The following is a 23,377-nucleotide window of genomic DNA, read 5'->3' as shown; positions in this document are numbered from 1 at the left end:
TTAACTTCATAGACGCATTGATAGGTTGTGAAAAACTTTCCAACTTTTCTCCAATCTCCCCTTGTACAATGGAGTATGTTAAGTAGTCTATATAAATATTGTAAGTTTCAATAATGTTTGGTCTGCTTAAATAAACTTGACCATAAGCCCCAATTAAGTCATTTACAAATCTTACACCTTTATAGTTCCAGTCTCTAAAATTAACAAGTTTTTTTTTGTATTACAATGTCTTCATTGTGAAAAAGGGATTCAGAGCAAAAAAAAATTGGCCTGAGCATTTATTTGCTCTTCTATAAACACATTTTTTCTAAAAAAAGGATTCGTTATTAAGTCAACAAACTTTTCTAAATAACTATAACCGTATTAACATTTGAAAAAATACAATCTGAGAATGGGACAGAGCTCAGAAAAGAATTTAAATACGTACTGTCGATGAATCCGTTATACATTCTCCGTATCCAAGTTATTTTTAGCGAAGAAAAGAAACATTCCGTATTAACCATCTGTACACTTCCATCCATCTATGAATTACACATATGACTTCCCTTGATACGATCACGTTTCTTTCTCCACAACAAACTGAATAAGAGTTTGTCCAGCTCTTTAATGACCAATGGTTAAGGGTTTGCCAGGGATATAATGAGACGTGAAAGAAAAAGAGTTTTAACAAAAGTTACTTTATGACCAAACTTTATTCAAAGCTTGTATCGTCAGCTAACTGTATAACCTTTTTTGACATTTCCTGCAATATCTTTACCTTTAATATATTCATTTTGACGAAGCGTAATGCCCAAAATTTCAGCACACATCATAAATAGATATGGCGATAATGGATATCCTTGTCTACAACTTGTACTCATAGAAAACGTTGAAATAAATAACCATTAATTTTAACTGAAGACTTGTCTTCATGAATCCATTGAATAATAGAAAGCCCCAAATAGTTATAATGTTTTATACAGAAATCTAAGAGAGACCGAATGGAATGCCTTTTCAAAGTCAATTAATAACAACATCCCATGAATATTATATTCTTCATTTTCGTAAAGAGTGTCATAAATTATGCGAACGTCTTCTTCAATATATCTATTTTCCATGAAGCCTTTTTGATATCCATGGATAGTTAGGTGCAGTTTCTATTCAATCTAATAGCTAAAGTTTTTTTTTTCTCTTAACCTCGAGCGAGGTTATTATTTCCATAATTTCAATCCATATTTACATTAATCACTCAATGATTGAGTAAAACAAAAAAATTGACTACACCAATTAGATATATTCAACAATTCTAACAGTTTAGTATTATTTTCTTTGCTGACACACTAATACCTTAAAAATAATTTTAGCAACGACTTCAACAAATTAATAAACAGGAACATTGACAATCTTTTTAACGTAACATTTATAGCCAAAAATGCAATTTCATTGGATGTTTTTATAGGTCTCCAATTTTCTATAAAAAAAAACTGCCTATGTTTATCTCTTGTGGGTATCAAATAAATAAACCCCATTTTCTGAGAATTAGAAAGCTTCTTGAACTTAAAGCAATAATTCATTGATAAACATGTGCCAATTTTTTCATGATACTTATAGAATTCCGTTGTGAAACACTCCGAAACAGAAGCCTTTTCATTCTTTATTTTTCTTAAACTTTGAGTAAACTCTTCAAAAGTTACTTGTATAAGTTTCAATGGGATGTCAGCGAATTCGTAAATGGTCTATCCTGAGATCGATGGTTTCGTCCACATTATGTTCTTCCTCCATTATGCCATAGGTACCAAGCAGCAATGGTGAGGTAATACTTTATTGTTGCCTCAAAAGATGAAATATATCCATATCACCTCTCGTCATGAATTGATTGTGACAATATGATTCAATCTTGATATATAAAGTTTGTATCTCTTTGAATTTGTATTCATCCATTTTGAAGAGTAATGGACCAGCTTGTCACAAGCATTTCCTAAAAGGTGGTAAGAAAAGTTATTCTAACCTTACGGGCAATAGTGCAATTTCAAGGAATTTGCTGAAGAACAGTATAAAGATATATATATCCATGTTAAATGAGATAATATTTTCATTATTTTGACTACTTTTTCTTATAGAGTGACATCGTTAGTTTAACTAACCTGACCCATGGAGCCTTTATATTGGGTGAAAACACAGATTGTTTAACCGTCAGTCTGTAGTTAAAGTACATTTTCAACGATTTTAGAAGAAGGTTGATCGCTATCAAAATAGGATATGCAATCACTAATAATTAAAACATCATTTGTTAACAAGCAAAGGTTTACAGCTTACATAACGAAATTGTGAACCTTATACCTGCTTAATGGTTCAGTTTAATACTACTCATATTAAACTTTCAGAATGATGTGTGACTTTAAAAAAGGGTAGACGTCAGCGAGTGAAGCATTTGTCTTTCTTGCTTTCCACTAGAACGATTTCTGTTAATAAGCTCCGTGCGTTGTACACCATTTAATGAATAGAAAAAAAAATTTGTAGAGATTTTGGTATTTACTTTTTACTCTTCATTCATCAAATTCCATATATGCTAGGTGGAGGCAAGGAATTCAAATCTAAAAGGCAGCAACCTTGACCACTTTTAGACGAGGTATCAAAACAATGGGATGTCGTTATACCTCAGTAAAATCGCCCACAAATACTTCACGCCGAATCAGATCGACCAATATATGACCATGCGGGGGGATATGTACTTATTTGTAAATGTCTCGCTGCCCGAGTATTGGTAATTTTCAACTTTCCGAGGAAAGAGAGGCTGCGACCCCATCCTGCATTAACTTCAGGTGTTATGAAATGAAATTTGAAAACGTGTGGGGTAAACAAAGAAACAGCTCGTGCTACAACCATGATTGTAATGAAAATTTCCATTTATTTGGAATTCCCGAACAATTAAACTCAAGTGGTACTACGAAATTGTGTTTCATGATATATTAAACACTTTCTTTATATCTTTACATATTTATATTCATGAATGACTTTATCACTCTCGTTCGCTCCAAAAATACCAACGTGCTGAGTCATTTGCTACAACCATGATTGCAATGAATCCTTTTTTTTATTTGGAAATCAAGAACAATTACATTCCCGTAGTACTACATGATAGAAATGGGCTAGGTCATGGTAGAAAGGTCTTCATCCATGGAGTAGGATATTAATGGAGGCCTAATGTGTAGAAGAGTTTCCAACCTATGAATATTATTATGAAAACTTGCGGTTTAAAAGAAAACCCCTCTCTTCATAATAGATTATGGGTTGGGTCAGGGGTGGTGGTTGAAACCATGACTCCATTAATGACAACTCGATCCCTCCAGGACGAAAAATCCGAAGGATTACTTGATTGAATCCTTTTCCCCCCTCCCCGTCACAGGCAACTCCCTATAATTGTTTTAAAAAGATAATAATAAAGTATGGCAAACGCAAGGGACTCAAACTTAGCATTGGCCAAAACGCATACTAGCGCATTCACTCTGGCTTTTGTAGTTCATTCCAGCATACTACCATCAATAAATCATGGTCGGGAGCGTGGGTCGAAGGTCATATTATATATCTTTTTTATTGGGCCAGGGAGCGTAGCGACCTAACGAGATTTTGCAAGGTTGAATGCTCAAATTATACATTCTAGAAAACCCCACAGCCAATATCTACGTTCTTTCCCCTATATTTCTTTCGAGCCATATTTCTAAATTTCCGGAGGGACTTGTTCCCCAATCGGGCCCAGGATCGCCGCCCCTGTTCATGATTACTACCAATATGAGTTCAAATATAAGCACAAGCGAGTTGGCACGAGCTGATGCTAAATGAAGGGAAAATCAAGAGTTGTGAAACGGCCCCTCTACCATTAATTTAATTTGACTGTTGAGTATATAACTTCTAAAGACATCAACAATATGCCCTTTTCGATTTGTTCACCAAATAGTGATGGCCTTAGTAGCGGAGGGGCTGTTTTTAACATTTAACTCGTTTTAAGAGGAAATTAAAGGAACACCCAACGCTTGAGAATCAGTAAAGAGAAGCGGATGGCATGTTATATGATTGAAATTGTTATTCTACTGCCGGTTTATACTGTTTCATTTTGTATATACTTATGTGTTTGTACGTTTTAGAAATCATACATATTCATCATTATTTTCCTCTTCTTCCTCCTTCTCTTTTTCGTCTTCTACTTCTTCTTGTTGTTCTCGTACTTATTATCATTTCTATCATCAGTTTAATGTTGTTATTATCTTTAATAATTCTTTCTTTTTTTTCTGTAAATATTACTATTTTAACTTATTAATGTTGTACATGCCTGTCGGGGACCCCACTGGAAATAAACTCTCGAACTTCCGTGGGTTATCCTGTTCAAGCTGACTTAATTTTGATCTGGTTTTCGTATATATTGTATGTTGGAAGCTTGGCGAATAAAATCCATCAATCAATCATCGTTATCGTCACTGCCATTTACGTATGACCGGCCCTTTCTTCACTAACATCTCCCAAGCCTTCGGGAATGACCCCAACATTTCCTGATTAACATTCTGGCGTTCTTTTTTTTTGGGGGGGGGGGGAGGGGCGGGCGGGCTGGCGCGGTCTTTTTTAAGAAGTGTTTTTACACTAAACCTTTTAGGCACTACGGCTTTTCATAAACAAGCATGCTTAAAAAAAAATTGAAAATAAATTGAATTCCGACCCGGTGTTGCACAACCTACAAAGTACAACACGGTCAGTCATCCCTACCCTCCATGCACGCGCATTTCAAACGTGCACCCCCCCCCCGTTTTGTTTCTAAAGCGTCATTAATGTCACCTAATTAAATGTAATTTCCTTGACTTTATCCCTTTCTCACCCGGATTCTCTATTTTTTTTCTTCTGTTTTTCTTTCTCCCTCTCTATCTCACTCTCTCTCTCTCTCTCTTCCCTTTCTTTTTTTTTCTTTTCTCTTTACTAATATCTTCTCTTTTTCTTTCTCTTCTTTTTTTCATTTTTCGCCGCCAATAAGGGGGAGGGGGCGGAGGTTTCGCGTTCTTACCTGGATTCGCTACTGCGTTAATTTGCATTGCTCGTTGGCAAACCGCTGAACCAATACAAAGCTAAGGACACGAAATATGCGATTCAAAACAAAAAGCATGACGCTGCGGTCATAGGTTATCGGCAAACTACGCATACGCATAGATTAGGTTAAAATATATATTCCTTCTGATTAACCATGACGTTATCCTTCAAACAATAACACACATATAGAAGTTTTAAAAAATAGCACATATCTTGTGACAACACTATCGGGTACAAATCTAACACTTGGGTGGAGAGTGGCACATTTAGATGAAAGTCTTGCCGATTGACATCAAAACCGTGGCAGGACTCGAACCGCGAACCATTTAATACATCGACCTGTGACGTATCCACTAAACCACGACACCTCTACTAGAATCATGAAAAAAACATTTGTGTTTGATTTAACTACATGAGAAGAAACTTTTGCAAAAGCATGTCCTCATTACCTTTGGTACCATGTTAATATAAAAACATACCTGTATACAAATAATATGCATTCCTTTTGGAACATTTTTTGATGATAAGATGGTCATGGCAACTAAGAATCTTGCAGAAGGTTTTTTCAACATGGCACTAAATCTTGTATCCAAAATGGGTTCCATCTATAGATATTCGTCATGTTTCTTAAACTTTCAGTCACTTCTTCATTAAGGTCCACCTAGAGCGTTCAATGTATGATCTTCTGATTTGTTTAGTTATACAACAATAACATATCGTTCAAAAACTTCAATATCCAAACAGAGTCTTTATAACAAAACGATTTGTAATATAAATTCTTACATTCTTGTGTAATTTCGTTTCCAATTGTTTGGCTCTTCTGCCTTTTTATGAAGGCCCCTTTTCACATGTGATAAATACCCCTATTAAAATTGGATAAGTGCCCCTCTTCCTTTGACAAATGCCCCTTTTTCCTTTGACAAATGCCCCTTTTCCCCTTTCATAAGTGCCCTTCTCCATCTCTAATAAGTGTCCCTTCTCAGGTGCCAGAGGTGTCCCTATTTGCAGCTGTGGTAATTTCTTATTTTTTTACTTTGACACGTGCTCCTTTGCTGTCCTTTTTCCTTTAGACAATCACCCCCATTTCCTTTCACCGTAACGTGTGCCCCTAAGTAAATAGCTGCGCTAGCTAGTATTTAAAGTTAACATCATTGTGTAACTTATTAAAGGTTTTGTCATTATGTTATCATTGGTTTGTCCTTTATCAGGATCCGCACTGCAACCTTATAAATAAACAAATCACTTGCTCCACTCTCGCTCAAAAATATTAAGACTACCACTCCAAATAGCAAAGTATGATGCTCCAGCCGTATCTTGGAACATGTAAAGGGAGAAACAAATAATGAAATCCTCCCAGATAATTATAATCACAATGACGGGGTATAAACCAATTTCTCAAAATAGTATATATTTTGTAAAACTAGGTTTCCCTTGTAGGTGCCCCTTTTTCTCCAGAAAGTACTTTTTTTTGAGGGGGGGGGTACCTATACTGTGAAAGACGCTCCGCCTTCCCCGACAAAAGGTCTGAAATTTCATGCGAGAGTCCTTGACATCATTTAAAAAACCCTCACAAGTTTAAGTTCACCGGAATCCCATTGATACTCGTGTTGTTTTGCATATACATGTACTCGTTTTAATGTCGGCGAATTCGTACTTGGTCGTTGCTTGCATCCTAAGATCGCAGGGTGTTGTCCACATTTTGTTGTTCCTGTCGAACAACGTTCATTCCATGGGTACCAAGCAGCAATGGTGAGTTAATAGTAAACTGTTGCCCCAAAAGATAAAATAAATTCATATCACCTCTCGTCATGAATCGATTGTGACGATTTGGTTTAATCTTGATAATTATATACAGTTTGTATCTTTTCGATTTTCTCATAATACAATCTGAAGAGTCATGGACCAGTATGTCACAAGCAGGTCCTGAAATATGGTAAGAAAAGTTACTCTCACCTTAGGGGCAACAGTGTAATTTCAAGGAATTTGCTGAAGGACTCTATAAAGATAACAGTATCCATGTTAAAGATACCTTTTGCAGCCAAAATCAAATTCTGTAGAACTTTGCAGGAATTATGAATATGTCATGCATGTCCTATCTGTGAAATTTAAACTTTAGGAGTGTCCTTATATTCAAATTATGCAAGGAAACCTGTTTACTTTCTAGACTTCACTGTCGGACACTGTTGAGTGACTGACCGGCTTTCATCATCTTTGGTAATAACATACATCAAATGAGCTGGAAAGGGTACATGAGCATTTGTCTACATCAATAACCCACTTCTTGTAATGGCCAAAATTAAACTGATTGAATCTTTGCGCAGCATAAAACGTACGACCATTCCATACAATGGTCTGAGAAATCAGACTACTACTTACTGGCTATATAGCTCCTAAGTCGATTTGACAACTAATAGTCGTTATTTTCCTACTTTGAAGACATTTTCAAGCCCCTCTTTTTTAGGAAAGTTCTAAATTAGTATTGTCTTTCAAATGCCGTTGGAATTAAATCTTTTGATTATTTTGGCCTGCAAATGGGACATAGTACCTTTAAGTGAGAAAACATTTTCATTATCCTGACTATTTTTCTTATATGATAAAATCGTTAGTTACCTTACCAAGGTAGCCTTTATATTAGATGAAAAAACAGATTTTTGTTTCAGTGTTTAAAGACCGTTTTCAACGATTTTAGAAGAAGGTTGATCGCTATCGTAATAGGGTATGCAGCCAAAGACGATTAAAACATCATTTTTAACAAGCAAAAGTTTACAGCTTACATAACGAAATTGTGAACCTTATACCTGCTTAGTGGTTCAGTTTAATACTATTCATTTTGAACTTTAAGAATGATGTGTGACTTAAAAAAAGGGTAGACTTATTTACGTCAGCGAGTGAAGGACTTCGTCATTTTCAGCATTTATTTGTCTTGCTTTCAGTGTGAACAATTTCGGTTAGGCGTTGTGCGTTGAGCGCAATATTGCGCACTAGTTAATGAAAAGAAAGATTTTTTGTAGAGATTTGGTTATTTTCTTTTGTATTATCCTCTATTCATCAAATTCAATACTAGGTGCAGGCCATGAATTCCCATCTAAAGCACAGCAACCTTCACCTCGTTGAAAGGAGGCTTCAGAATAATAACATGTGGCTATACCTCAGTCACACTGCCAAAAAATACTTCACTCCGAATCAGACAAACCAATTCATGACCATTCGGGGGTAATGTAATTGGTTGTAAATTTCTGTTGTCGGTTTGGTGTCAGTCTTGGTTATGTGTCGCTGGTGGGACTGGACTGTTACACCCATCTACTTATGTCAGTCGTTGGAAGTTGATTTCTGCTGTTATATGGAAAGAATAAGGTTTGTGACCGAAACAAATTACATCAAAGATATATCTCCGGTTATACAGTGCGTCCCAGAAAAAAACGAAACCGATAATTGTTGATGTTTTGATCATAAATTAATCACAATAATAATTAATAAATTATATTTTTAAAGCTTGAATCCTCCTCTTTCTTTTGATGCAACTCATATGATGCATATTTCGTGCATGAGTGATTAAAATCAATTTAAAGAGAGGAAACCAAAAAGTCATTTGCAAGCATCACTTTAAACAAACAAAACTCTTTTATTCCTTGCTCCCTTTTCCTGATTGAGGTGTCATATGAAAGGTGGTCATAAACTAAGCTTTCTAGAAATGTGATTTTCTCTTTCAAATTCAGATACTGTCCGCCAAATGACTTTCTGGTAAGATATGATAAAACATTGATAATTCTCGGTTTCGTTTTTTTTTCTGGGACGCACTGTATACAATATTCGTTTGTGGTCCAGATTACTGGTCCTCAATGACACACCCACAGCAGGAGATTCATCCGCACGTTCGAAAAGATGTGTTGGTAGCTGTATTCAACGGCACGTGAAACAGACAAATCTCAACAATATTCGTCCAATCAACGTTCGTCTGATGAAGAAGCTCCGCCCCATGTTTTTGGTTCAGAGTCGCCGAACCACAAACGCGCGTTGAGGGGTGATAGCCTGGTTAGCTGATCAGTGTCAGTTTAAATTCAGCTTACCTCGGGCTTGGACTTACTTTCTTTGCATCTCTCAGTTATTTTCAATTTTGTGAGGAATTGGACGTTATCAGGAGTGTACTTTTCTATAAGGTAAGACACCTCACCTGCTTGATATAGAATATACGTTTAAAGTACAGCAGTGCTTTTTAATACCAAAACGCAAAGAGTATCTGTTAATTGTTATATAGTTAATCCTTAAGTCTTATTTAGTCAGGCTAGCCTTCTGGTGCAGGAAAATTCTCCTTCAAAAACTTCATCATATAAATACAAAAAGTGCAAAGAGGTGTCGTGGACGAGTGGATACGTCGCTGGACTGTCGATCACAAGGTCCGCGGTTCGAATCCCGCTGCGGCACTAATGTTCTTTGGCGAGACATTGATCTACATTTGCCACACTCCACCCAGGTGAAGTAAACGGGGACCGGTAGGAAGGAATTTATTGAATGCTGTGAGCACCGGAATCGGTAGCCTAGCAGAGCCGGGGTAATATTGGAGCGCTTTGAGCACCTTGCAGGGTGGATATGTGAGCCATATAAATATCCAATATTATTATTATTATTACTATGTTGAATTTACAAAGATATAACTTATTTTCATATAATTAATATTATAAAATATTGGGTTGTATCTCGTTAACATACTTTTGCCCCAGAGGAAATTAAATGAGTTACCAGGCAGTTAGACGACAATAAGTCATGAGGTATAGATGTATGTATGTTTTTCTGGTTTTCTAATTCAGTGTATTTTGCCAGATAGGATGATATATGTCATCTTGGTTCCAGTATTAAAGACAAAGCTGGTCCTATTTCCAGTAAGGACAATTATAGACCAATTGCATTGGCCACTGTACTTCCTAAAGTATTGGAGAAATTATTATTGTCTAGGTTAGAACTTTTGTTAAAATTATTTCTATGAATGATTATCAGTCCGGCTTTTGGGCGAAGCATAATTGTATTTTTGCTCTAAAAGTGATTATTTCTAGTTATCGAAGGAGAAACTCCTCAATATTGTTGTGTTTTCTTGATGCCTCCAAAGCATTTGATAGAGTGAATCATGGATTGTTATTCAAGAAAATAAGTAACAGGGGCATTCCCCTTTATTTCATTACAACATTTATACATTGGTATGGTCACCGGACTGTAGTGAGATGGAGTAACTGTCTTTCTGGCACCTTTCACTCTGGTAATGGTGTCCGGAAAGGAGGTATATCGTCTCCATGCTTATTTCATTTGTATATGGATGATTTATCTGTAAAATTGAAGAACTATGGTACTGGCTGTTTTGTTGATAGTACCTAGGGAGTGGAGATGGTGCACATTGTGCGTTAATCATTAATGTATGCTGATTATCTTGTTATTTTTAGTCTATCAACTACAGTATCACAGAGCTTGCTTAATGTTTGTTCTCAGTTTGGTATAGACAATGATGTTAAAGTTAAATATAATGCGAAAGATTCACGTTATGATTGTGAATTATAAAGAACATTGTAAGTTGGTATTTCCAGATTTGTATTTGTGTAGTGCTAGACTTGTCGTTTTTGAAGAGGCTAAGTACCTAGGTCAATATCCTACTAAGGACCTGTGTGATGATATAGATATTTGTAGACGGTGTCGTAAACTTCATGCACAGGGTACGACATTGTGCAGAAAGTTTCATATGTGCTCTCGTAGAGATAAGGTTGAATTATTTTGAGCTTATGCACCGTTAAATACCGCACATATTAGGAGTAGGTATAAAAAGAGCAGTATAAATAAACTCACGGTACCCTATAATGATGATATGGGGATTATTTTACGAATACCTATGCACTCTAGTGCAAGTAAAATGTTTGCAGATGTGAATATACATGCATGTCAAGCTGTTGTAAGAAATCTAATTTTCAAGTTTATTCAGAGAATTGACACTTTAGAAAATATGATTGTTGACATGTTGGTTAACCCATTAATAGAAGTACAAGTTTTGGTTATGAAGCTTAAGCTATGGTCACAAAATGGTCACCCAAAAGTAGCCTGCTCGGCGGCCGGGCGGTGAGTTTTAGGCCAATTTCGCCAGGGCGCCAAGCGGCGGCCGGCCAGGCACCGCATGTTTTTAGGGCATCGCTCGGTCGCTGCTGAAGTTCTAGCGCGGAGTTAAAATTCGGGCGGCGCCTGCTCATTTTCACTCGCCACCCAAAGTACGCTCGGTGTCACTAATCGGTCGGTCGCCGCTCTGAATTGTGACCATAGCTTTACTGTCACAGTCGGCAGAGGTTGAGTAAAGTAGTTAATTTTGGTTCTCGTATATCCATATGTGTTCTTCTCTTTTTAAGTTCATTGTTTATAGAAGAGTTTAATTCAAAAGGAGCTTAATCCATTTGTGTAACTTCGGAGAAAAAAAATTGTTTACCAGATTTTTTACAGGCGTCTTTATAAAAGTAATATTAGAAGGCGCAAAATTTATCCCAAAATTTAGGTAAATAATTTTGTTGATAGACGGGTACTTAAGTGAATAATGTTCTGATTTCAAAAACTTTATTTTCATCAAAAGTGGATTTAGCTTCTTTTGGAATTAAACTCTTCAATTATTATATACATTTAAATATGTCAGTTTTTAATGATATGATCCCTTCTTATTCTTGTTCATTGTTTTAACCTCTGCTTTGCAGCTGAGTCTGGAATAAAGCCTTGAATTGAAATTAATTACCATATTCGGAACTTTAACTTAAAATTCGGTTGGAGTTAAACCCCCAAATCACTGAGCTCCTCAAATCTGCCTTTTATTACTCTGTCTCTCGAGTGTAGTCCAGTTTTACTTCAACTTTATTAAGTCGACATAGGGTTTTAACTTTCTACATCATTTAGGCTGCACTTAATGAAATCTTTAAACCGGTTTCGGACTTGTTTTCAAAAATTGTTTGCGATGGTGATGGTGAAATTCTGCTGGCAGCAGTTTTATAGAGACCGAAATTTACTTCATGAAGAGGATATTACGGGAGTATAATCGATGGAGGATGGGGGTTGCAGTTTCCTAGATAATCTTAGCATCATCCTGCGACACAGAATGTCAGCGGGATGCCTGTGATATTATTGCTTCTGTCAAGAAAGAATGTTATCGTAACAGACTTTCATTATATAAAGCCAGGGACCTGCATAAGACTGATAATAGATTGCTAACTGCCAGTAGTAACTTTTTTTCTTCCTGTATGTTCATTTTCTTCAGTAAGGTAACTATAATAAGGGATGATTTCGAGAGCACAGTTTTAACTAAACTAATGTATCAAGTGAATCCTTAAATACAAATAAACCTGACTCCAACTCGCTCAGTTTGATCCTCTGAGTGAAAATGTCTTTACAAAATTTACGATTTTGAAATCTAATTCAAAAGCTTGATGTTGATATAGCAAGCCTACTTGACTGGTTATAGGAGACATTTGTCAGATCTATCTATACACTGTAGTACTATTTTGCATTCTGAATCTATGATTGTCTGTTTGGTGTGATTGGTGTGATTTCCAGAGCCACTAATATCTTCTGTTATAACTCCGTTATTGAAGAAATTCTGTCTTGACAGAAGTTATTAAAGTACTTATTGACCTGTTTCTAGTATAGAATATCTTGGAAAATGTATTGAAAAGGCTAGTTTTAAACAGGTATCTACATTTCTAAACCACATTGATTTGCTTAACCATATGCAGTCCTCATACTGACTACCATATTTCTACCAAGACTGCACTTATATTCTAATGCCGAATGACAAGCTATGTGCCCTTTATAACAGACAAGCTGTCTTCCTGTGAATGTTTGAACTTTTGTCTACCTTTGACCTGGTGGGCATATAAATCTTTCACATAAGCTAGCAAATCGCCTTTTTTTTTCCTACTCGATAATTTCCTCTCCTGGTTCCAATCGGACCTTACCAACAGGTCGCCGAGTTAGGTCCCTGTTAAGGGATTTCTTTCACCAGACGTCCCGTATTTGTTGGGATTGTCACATTTGTCGTCCATTTTGTCCCGCGTTCCGTGTCGATCCGTCGCGGGATATCAGTTTGTCCCGTAGTTACATAATATAGGATTTCCCGGCCAAATTCGTGAGTTTGTCATTCAAATTAATTTGTCTTGCGTTCAAATTCGACGGTTTTAGTGCAGTCAGGTATATCTCGGGTTTATACTCCCTTTTCTAGTTTTCAAATCTATGGAATTTTCGTTAGAATCTACGTATGTTCAAATTAACGAACATTGTGCTTCTTTCGCTATTTGGTGATTCGATTTGGCGCAACACGATTTTCTGACAACGCTACGGTGTACTTTTAGCATTCTAATTCATTTGTAGCATTCAAATTAGCACTTTGTGCACTTAAATTGATGGTCATTATACATTTCTCGTTTATTACACACTTTTTAAAGCTCATTCTTTTACTTTCAAGATTGTTTTTTATTGTATTGTATTGGATTGTATTTCATCATATTTCATTTTCTTGCATTGATACACTTATACTTATTAGATTTATCTGATATTCATCAGCATTTAAGTTTGATTGTTAAGAAGAAAATAACGACTTGCATCTACGGACCTGATGGTCTCAGTATATTTGTAAATGTTCATGAAAGGAAGTTGTTTGTCTTATGTTTCATCATAAATTTATCATAATTTCTTCATAATTTCATTATGGAAGAAGGGAACAATATTTTGACTGGGGTAGGGACTAAAGTCAACAATTTGAACATGATTCATTATTTAGCCATGTCTTTAGCCATCGATCCGCTGGCGCGCAAGCAAACTATGAAACTCTTTAAGGAAAACAGAGGGGTTTGCTGGGTATAAGAGACGATATGAATTACTTTTGTAAAATTCCGGGTCTGTAGTAAAAAAAAAAAAAAAAAAAAAAAAAAAAAAAAAAAAAAGGGGGGGGGGGGGCGATTGAGGGGGGTCTATTCGCTATTCATAAGGACCGCTATTCATAACGTGTAAATTCCCGTACTTCCGGGTCCGCTATTCATAATGGCAAAAGAGGGTCACTATTCATAATGAAATAAGGTTCGTTAATCATAAGGACCGCTATTCATAACGTGAGATGAGGGTCGCTATTCATAATTCATATTAAGGGTCATTAATCGTAAGGACCGCTATTCATAATATGAAATCAGGGTCGCTATTCATAATACGACGAGAGGGTCGCTATTCATAATACGAAATAAGGTTCATTACTTATAAGGGTCGCTATTCATAACACGGGAAGAGGGTCGCTATTCATAATACGAAATGAGGGTCGCTATTCATAATTGGAGAAGAGGGTCGCTGTTCATAATAGGAGAAGAGGGTCGCTATTCATAATAGGAAATGAGGTTCGCTATTCATAATAGGAGAAGAGGGTCGCTATTCATAATAGGAGAAGAGGGTCGCTATTCATAATAGGAAATGACGGTCGCTATTCATAATAAGAGAAGAGGGTCGCTATTCATAATAGGAGAAGAGGGTCGCTATTCATAATAGGAGAAGAGGGTCGCTATTCATAATGGAGAAGAGGGTCGCTATTCATAATAGGAGAAGAGGGTCGCTATTCATAATACGAAATGAGGTTCGCTATTCATAATAGGAGAAGAGGGTCGCTATTCATAATAGGAGAAGAGGGTCGCTATTCATAATAGGAGAAGAGGGTCGCTATTCATAATAGGAAATGAGGGTCGCTATTCATAATAGGAGAAGAGGGTCGCTATTCATAATAGGAGAAGAGGGTCGCTATTCATAATAGGAGAAGAGGGTCGCTATTCATAATAGGAGAAGAGGGTCGCTATTCATAATAGGAAATGAGGGTCGCTATTCATAATAGGAGAAGAGGGTCGCTATTCATAATAGGAAAAGAGGGTCGCTATTCATAATAGGAGTAGATGGTCGCTATACATAATAGGAGAAGAGGGTCGCTATTCATAATAGGAGAAGAGGGTCGCTATTCATAATACGAAATGAGGGTCGCTATTCATAATAGGAGAAGAGGGTCGCTATTCATAATACGAAATGAGGGTCGCTATTCATAATAGGAGAAGAGGATCGCTATTCATAATAGGAGAAGAGGGTCGCTATTCATAATAGGAAATGAGGTTCGCTATTCATAATAGGAGAAGAGGGTCGCTATTCATAATAGGAGAAGAGGGTCGCTATTCATAATAGGAAATGAGGGTCGCTATTCATAATAAGAGAAGAGGGTCGCTATTCATAATAGGAGAAGAGGGTCGCTATTCATAATAGGAGAAGAGGGTCGCTATTCATAAAAGGAGAAGAGGGTCGCTATTCATATTGGAGAAGAGGGTCGCTATTCATAATACGAAATGAGGTTCGCTATTCATAATAGGAGAAGAGGGTCGCTATTCATAATAGGAGAAGAGGGTCGCTATTCATAATAGGAGAAGAGGGTCGCTATTCATAATAGGAAATGAGGGTCGCTATTCATAATAGGAGAAGAGGGTCGCTATTCATAATAGGAGAAGAGGGTCGCTATTCATAATAGGAGAAGAGGGTCGCTATTCATAATAGGAGAAGAGGGTCGCTATTCATAATAGGAGTAGATGGTCGCTATACATAATAGGAGAAGAGGGTCGCTATTCATAATAGGAGAAGAGGGTCGCTATTCATAATATGAAATGAGGGTCGCTATTGATAATAGGAGTAAGGGGTCGCTATTCATAAAAGGGGAAGAGGGTCGCTATTCATAATACGAAACTTTCTCTTCAAATCCTCTTCTTTCTCTAATAATTTAATGAAACATCAAAGCTTCCACGTTTTGCGCGGGAGGGGGGAAACTGAATTCAGACAAGGATTAAGAGTCGAGAATGGAACAACGAATCATCTTCTTTCTCTAATAATTGCATTAAACAATGAAAGGTCAAAGCTTACGCGCTTTGCGCAAGAGGGGGGAATAGAATTCAGACAATTATTAAGAGTCGAGAACGGTACAACAAATCGTAATTTTTCTCTAATAATTAATGAAAGGTAAAAGCGAGGGGGAAAACTGAATTCAGACAAGGATTAAGAGTAGAGAATGGTACAATAAATCGTCTTCTTTTTCTAATAATTAATGAAAGTTCAAAGCTTTCGCGCGTAATGTGTGGGGGAGGGGAGGGGGGGGGGACAGCAAGCTGCCCGAATATGAATTTTTGATATCTTTTCTCGTTTATCTTGGTGATAAATAACACTTTCACAAAAAACATATAATGCTCAAATTTTTGCTCGCTCGTTTCGCTCACAAGCAGAATTGTAAACTAGAAAATTATCGGGCAAGAGGCTTTAGCCCCCCCCCCCCCAGATGAAAATGTCAAAAAATGTATATCTTAAAAACGGGGAATGTTGATATCGGACAAGAGACGTGAAGTGAGCTTGCACCCCTTTCCAAAATTGTTCCTGCTTCTAGGTACCCGTATCGTGCTTCTAATATGACCTTGTCAGTATTGGTATGTTGAGTTGAAAAAACGGTCTGCGCATTTTTCAAATTTCCGTCCCCCCCCCCCCATTGGAAAATTCTGTATCCGCGCCGGGGCGTACTGATGGGGGGGGGGGGGGCTCGGGGGATCGGTAGATACTGGGCTTAGGTCCAATTGTCAGGTCCAATTCCGCTCAGTAATTTGTAGGTCCATAAGTCCTAATAAAAATTACTTTCTACAAAAACATTATTGTCGTATAAACAATTACTAGTTTCTTAAATAGCAAGCTAAAATGGATAATGGGCCTGCTTGGCGTACTTAATATCTCAGTGGCGTAGCCTGGATAAGATCAGTCGGGGGCAGGGTGGTGGGGCAAGATTTCCAACAAGGAGGAAAATTTACGATAGGATTACATGTGTGTTATGTTTTACTTTTTTTTCGTCACCACATGAGCGGGGGTTGGCTCTATATAATTATCAAAGATAACAGATAAAATATAATTACTTTAAAAAGAGACAACTATTCAGGGCTATATATCGCCCCCCCCCCCCTACAGGACCAGAAACGTAGCCGAGGGGGGGGGGGGCGTATTATGAATAGCTAACCTCATTTCGTATCATGAATAGCGACCGTCTACTCCTATTATGAATAGCGACCCTCATTTCTTATTATGAATAGCGACCCTCATTTCGTATTATGAATGGCAACCCTCATTTAATATCATGAATAGCGACCCTTATTTCTTATTATGAATAGCGACCCCCTACTCCTATTATGAATAGCGACCCTCTTCTCCTATTATGAATAGCGACCCTCTTCTTCTATTATGAATAGCGACCCTCATTTCTTATTATGAATAGCGACCCTCATTTCTTATTATGAATAGCGACCCTCTACTCCTATAATGAATAGCGACCCTCTTCATCTATTATGAATAGCGACCCTCTTCTCCTTTTATGAATAGCGACCCTATTCTCCTATTATGAATAGCGACCCTCTTCTTCTATTATGAATAGCGACCCTCTTCTCCTATTATGAATAGCGACCCTCATTTCTTATTATGAATAGCGACCCTCTACTCCTATTATGAATAGCGACCCTCTTCTCTTTTTATGAATAGCGACCCTCTTCTTATATTATGAATAGCGACCCTCATTTCTTATTATGAATAGCGACCCTCTACTCCTATTATGAATAGCGACCCTCTTCTTCTATTATGAATAGCGATCCTCTTCTCCTATTATGAATAGCGACCCTCATTTCTTTTTATGAATAGCGACCCTCTACTCCTATTATGAATAGCGACCCTCTTCTCCTATTATGAATAGCGACCCTCTTCTTCTATTATGAATAGCGACCCTCTTCTCCTATTATGAATAGCGACCCTCTTCTTCTATTATGAATAGCGACCCCTTTCTTCTATTATGAATAGCGACCCTCATTTCTTATTATGAATAGCGACCCTCATTTCTTATTATGAATAATGACCCTTATGAATAATAACCCTTATGAATAACGACCCTCATTTTGCATTATGAATAGCGACCCTCTTCTCCTATTATGAATAGCGACCCTCTTCTCCTATTATGAATAGCGACCCTCTTCTTCTATTATGAATAGCGACCCCCTTCTTCTATTATGAATAGCGACCCTCATTTCTTATTATAAATAGCGACCCTCATTTCTTATTATGAATAATGACCCTTATGAATAATAACCCTTATGAATAACGACCCTCATTTTGCATTATGAATAGCGACCCTCATTTTGTATTATGAATAGCGACCCTCATTTCGTATTATGAATAGCGACCCTCTTTCTGTGTTATGAATACCGACCCTTTTGTAATATTATGAATAGGGACCCTTATGAATAACGACCCCGATTTCCTATTATGAATAGCGACCCTCTTCTAATATTATGAATACCGACCTTCTTCTTTGATTATGAATAGCGGTCCTTAAGAATAATGACCCTTATGAATAATGACCCTTTTCTCCAATTATGAAAAGCGGACCTTATGAATAGCGGTCCTTATGAATAATGGACCTTATGAATAGCGGACCTTATGAATAGCGGTCCTTATGAATAGCGACATTGACCCGATTGAGGGTACCCCCACCTTTCCCGGGTATATGATTGAACAAGTTCGTGCAGAAATGCCATATCCCTTGATTTCGCCCCTTCTTTACTTTATGTCTGACTACACCCATCTGCATTGTCCTGAAAATATATAAATGGAATAACAGCTTAGACCCCAATGGCAAATCATGCATTTTAACTGCATTATTTAAAAACTGCAAAAGTTTGTTGCAATTCTTCCCCCTTACATTCCTAACATGAATAAAAATATTACGAATACGAATGACAGGTGTTAATTTGAATGATAAAAATTACGCTTCGACAAGTGAATATTAATTTGAATGCTAATTGAGCAGTTTCTTAATTGAATGACAGATCTATGAAACCTTCGACCAAAATCCTAAATTAAATACAAAAGCTGGAAAATTGAATGATAATTAGCATGGCAAAGCCGATCTGCGCTAACTTAAATGCAAAGTAAATGAATTCGAATGACAAACACGCGAATTTGGCCGGGAAATCCTATAATTATTGACAATGGAGAATATTTAGGTTATAAGCCTCAATAAAAACCTGCAAAAGTGCACTAACAAGCAGAAAAGACTCTTATTTATGGCTTGCTTGCTTGGTCGCCTTAAATGTTTCAGAAAAAAGAAATTGAGAAGAAATCTAGTATTATGAAATAGGTTTCAAGGTAAAGTTGATTATAACATTTTCATCATAAGCTACCAATGTTGGGTATTTTTTTATTTTAGGTATTCTATTGAGGGAAAGGTTGTTTTTGTTAACCCATGACTTCTTACTGAAACGTTTACAACTGTGTACTTGGTGTCATCTTTAATGCTGATGTCTACTTTTAAACTTCATACCAAATTATTGCAGTGCCTCAATCTTGATTATGAACGTTCTGCAACGTTCAAATCTTTCCTAAAAATGCACCTCTTTTGCCTTACTTACGTTATTTGTTTTGACCATGTTAGCCCTCTTTTTATTATGTTATTTACTAAGATTTGAATATTTCTCTTTGTTGAATCCTTTTACGTGATTATATTTCTCGTCATTTAATGCATGTACAGCGAATACAGAATTTGTTGTTTATTATTTGCTTTATAAATACTGTATTATTATTATTAATAAAATGTGGGTGACTCTAAAAAATCAAGTCATTTTAGAAATTGAACATCATATATGTCTCTCCCCACCCATAAAGCAATGAAACATTTTATATTACATAGTTACCATCATTTTCTGTTCATGTAGGAGTCTGTGGAATTGCCTCTGGTGGAGGAAGGATGCCCTCAAATATGGGGTCCATACTGAAGCTATTTGCAGCAATCGTTGGGATACTGATTGGTGTCCAAACAGTCAGAGTATCAGGTAAGACCGCCAATCCAATCTCCCCCTATTTACTGCAAGCCAAGGTTGGCCAGGCTGGGCGTACGCCATCTTCAGCGTGCATGTGGTAGGGGATTGAGATCGCGATGTTCGATTAACACAAACGGACAGATTATGGGTGGGAGGGGGGGGGGTAATTTGGCCAGGCTGAGCTTGCGGACTTGGTGTGCAGCAGGTAGGGGATTGAGATTGAGCTACACAATTAAAAAAACAAAACGAACAGATTGTGGGTGTTCATAAGCCACGGACTTGGCCTTTTTTTAAATGGCGGATATTTATTAAATATAGTACAGTTAACGAAGAAATAAGTCATACCCTTTACCAGGTTTAGTATTGTTTTAAGTATGTGATACTGATTTGTCCCAATGTTTCTTTCTTGAGAATGTACCACGTCAAAGCTTACATGTTAAAGTATTCAATAACTACCATAATTCAACCAGTCTACCCTTCATTCTTATATTACAATCATTAGTTCAAATATTTGTTTACAATGGGTACGAATGATTTAGTTTATTACTGTATGTTTTATAAACGTTTGTAAATGATTTATAAAGTTGTCAACAAATTTTTTTTAGCTTCAGTTTATTGTTTCATATTTTACATAATTATATCATATATTTTGCATTTTTTCTTCAAAAAATGAATATAAAAATAAGCGTGCACTCTATTAAACGAGACAAAAACAAAAGGTAGGTTCCTTATATCAATTAGATCGAATGCATTACATTTAAAGACTGAACTAAGAAAAATAATGCAATATTTACAGCCTTTGAAAATAGAGGGAATGAGCATTTATTGTCAATCGTAGTAAAACAAAATCATAACAATAATAACAATAATAATAATAATAATGATATCTAAGATTTATATAGCGCTGGTATACCCATACTGTACGCTGTACAAAACAAATTAAATGAAAATTACGTTAAATCTAAATATGTAATGAGCATCAACAAGAAACGTGAAATATCATTCTTATTACCAGGAAAGGACAATGTCACTTTTATTATAATAGTGTAAAAAATTACTTCATTACATGTAGTCCTTGGCAATAACTTGAACAACCACAAGATCAGAAAAATAACAATAATGTAGTCGCGTTGAACTGACGGGATCCAAATGTCAGTCGTTTGGTGTTTAACAACAAAAGAAAAATGCACTAAAAGCCCTCACTCCGACAAACATTATGAACGGAACCCCTCGCGACAAGTCACTGCCTCCGCATGCAGAACACACACCAAACACTACCACCACCACTTCATCAGTCAGGCTATTATTCTGAACCAGCAAGAAACAATGAGCCGGGGCTACTGGGGCACAGCAACTCGCTTCGCCGAAGGGGAATAATTGAAATTATCCCATTGAAAATGTTTCTTTAAAGATAAATTATTGGCACGCTAGAAGCATTATACTGATGTTTCTGCCTGTAAAGCAATAGTTGTTTGAGAGGAGAAAATGCAGTTTCCTTTTAAATACAAATAATGAGATAGATTCAGAGATTTCAGTTAGGAGTTTGTTCTAATACTCTGGACCTGAAAAGTAATAGTTTTAGCAAATATTGTACGAGTTTAGGGGGAAATGGAAGGAGTAACTTTTGCATGGGATATGAGTGGATAGCATTGGTGCTGAAACATTCGCTGGTAGTTTATATATAGATTGTTGAAAATCCCTAAGTTGTACATGTATATATATTTATATATATATATATATATCTGAAATTCGTCAGAGTTTGTTCTTATAATAAAAAAAAAAAATTGCTAGTATGCGAACAAAATCCAGCATGATCAATATTTCTTACGGTTTGTTTTTAAATAGGAATTTTTATTTGGGTTTTGCTTCCATTTCCTAAGGTTAGAATACCGCAATTGATCAAAATGATGAGTCTTTAATAGTTAACATTCAAATATAATCTGTTTACATTTATCTAAGCTTGGAATAGTTCCATTTTAATATTCAAATATATTCGAGGAGAATTTGAGGGGTGCGATGTGAGAAGAAAATGTTTGAGTCATCGGCAAAGAATATTAATAACAGAATATCAGATTAATTTTGGAAGTCAATCTAATATAACATAATAAATAACAAAGCAACTAACAGGGAACTTTCAGGAACCTTTGACCTTGACCTAAGCCTTTCACACCATCTGGGAGATGTGCTTTGGCTTCTGCTTCATGACCTCAAGCCAGATCTTCCTATCTTGTGACGTTCTGGTCGCTTCTGTGAGGGATCCCATCTAGTAGCACATCATTCTTTACACAATCTAACCATTTCTCGGCTAGTCTAAGTAATCATTTTGAACATTTATATTAACAAATCATTTTCTGTCAGTGAGATAATTTCTAGACCACTTCAAGGCCTTCCCTCAAATCCCATAATGGGATAATTTATGCAATTAAGCATTATGATTGATAGCATTGAAGGCCTTCGAGAAGTATAGGAAAATTCTGACGGTATTTGACAAATTGTCAATGGCATGAGCTGTAATCTAATAACGTAAGTAATACATGTGTTTTTGAGCGCTTTTGTCCGTAGCCGATTTGTTTGTTAGGTGGAGTATTAAAATCAAGTTAAATGAAAATAATCATAGTTCGGGATTGAATTAATTTCGATTACTTTGAAGAGGGATGTCGAAAGAGACATAGTGCGATAATAATCAATATATTGTGTGTTCCCTTTCTTAACCCATTAGCAACTTAACCGCCCGAATCTCCCCTCCTTTTACTCATGGAACCGCCCGAAACTGCCCGTCCGTTTTCGTCCGTTTTTAACGCGCTATAGTATCTGTTCTTGGGTCTACCGTGATAATGTTATACGTGCATAATCCTTACGATGTCTACAGAATGATTCTGCATAGAAAAATAGCGCCTGTTTAATATTGTTTAGAACAATGTAAAAATGAGAGCAATATTGAAACATCTTCCTGTGAGTAATAGGCCAATTATACAAAATCTCTAGTTGCTAATGGGTTTAAAAGAGGTACGATCTTATCGATTTTCATCTTTAGGGCACAACACCAGTTTGCTATCGATACATTTCTAGAATAGGGAGCAAGAGTTTTGGATTTTAAAAGATAATTGAAAATGTCGATGTGACTGCTTGTGAGGCTGAATAATTACAATGACTCAGTTTCGTCTCCAAGGCCTTTAATCATTCGGTCTACTTTAGGGATACCATATCCCGTTTGCAGCCAACATCGGATTCTGTAGAACTTTGCAGGAATTATGAATATGTCATGTATGTCCCGTCTGTAAAATTTAAACGCTAGCGTCCTAATATTCAAATTAGGCAAGGAAACCCGTTTAATTGCTTCTCTGGTAATAACATAATAACATGAGCTAAAAGGGTACATGAGCATTTGTCTACAATCAATAAACCCACTTCATGTAATGGCCAAA

The sequence above is a fragment of the Strongylocentrotus purpuratus genome, unplaced genomic scaffold, assembly GCF_000002235.5.
Source record: "Strongylocentrotus purpuratus isolate Spur 01 unplaced genomic scaffold, Spur_5.0 spur5_scaffold_18, whole genome shotgun sequence".
NCBI classification, from domain to species: domain Eukaryota; kingdom Metazoa; phylum Echinodermata; class Echinoidea; order Camarodonta; family Strongylocentrotidae; genus Strongylocentrotus; species Strongylocentrotus purpuratus.
Note: the sequence above shows the minus strand (reverse complement) of the source record.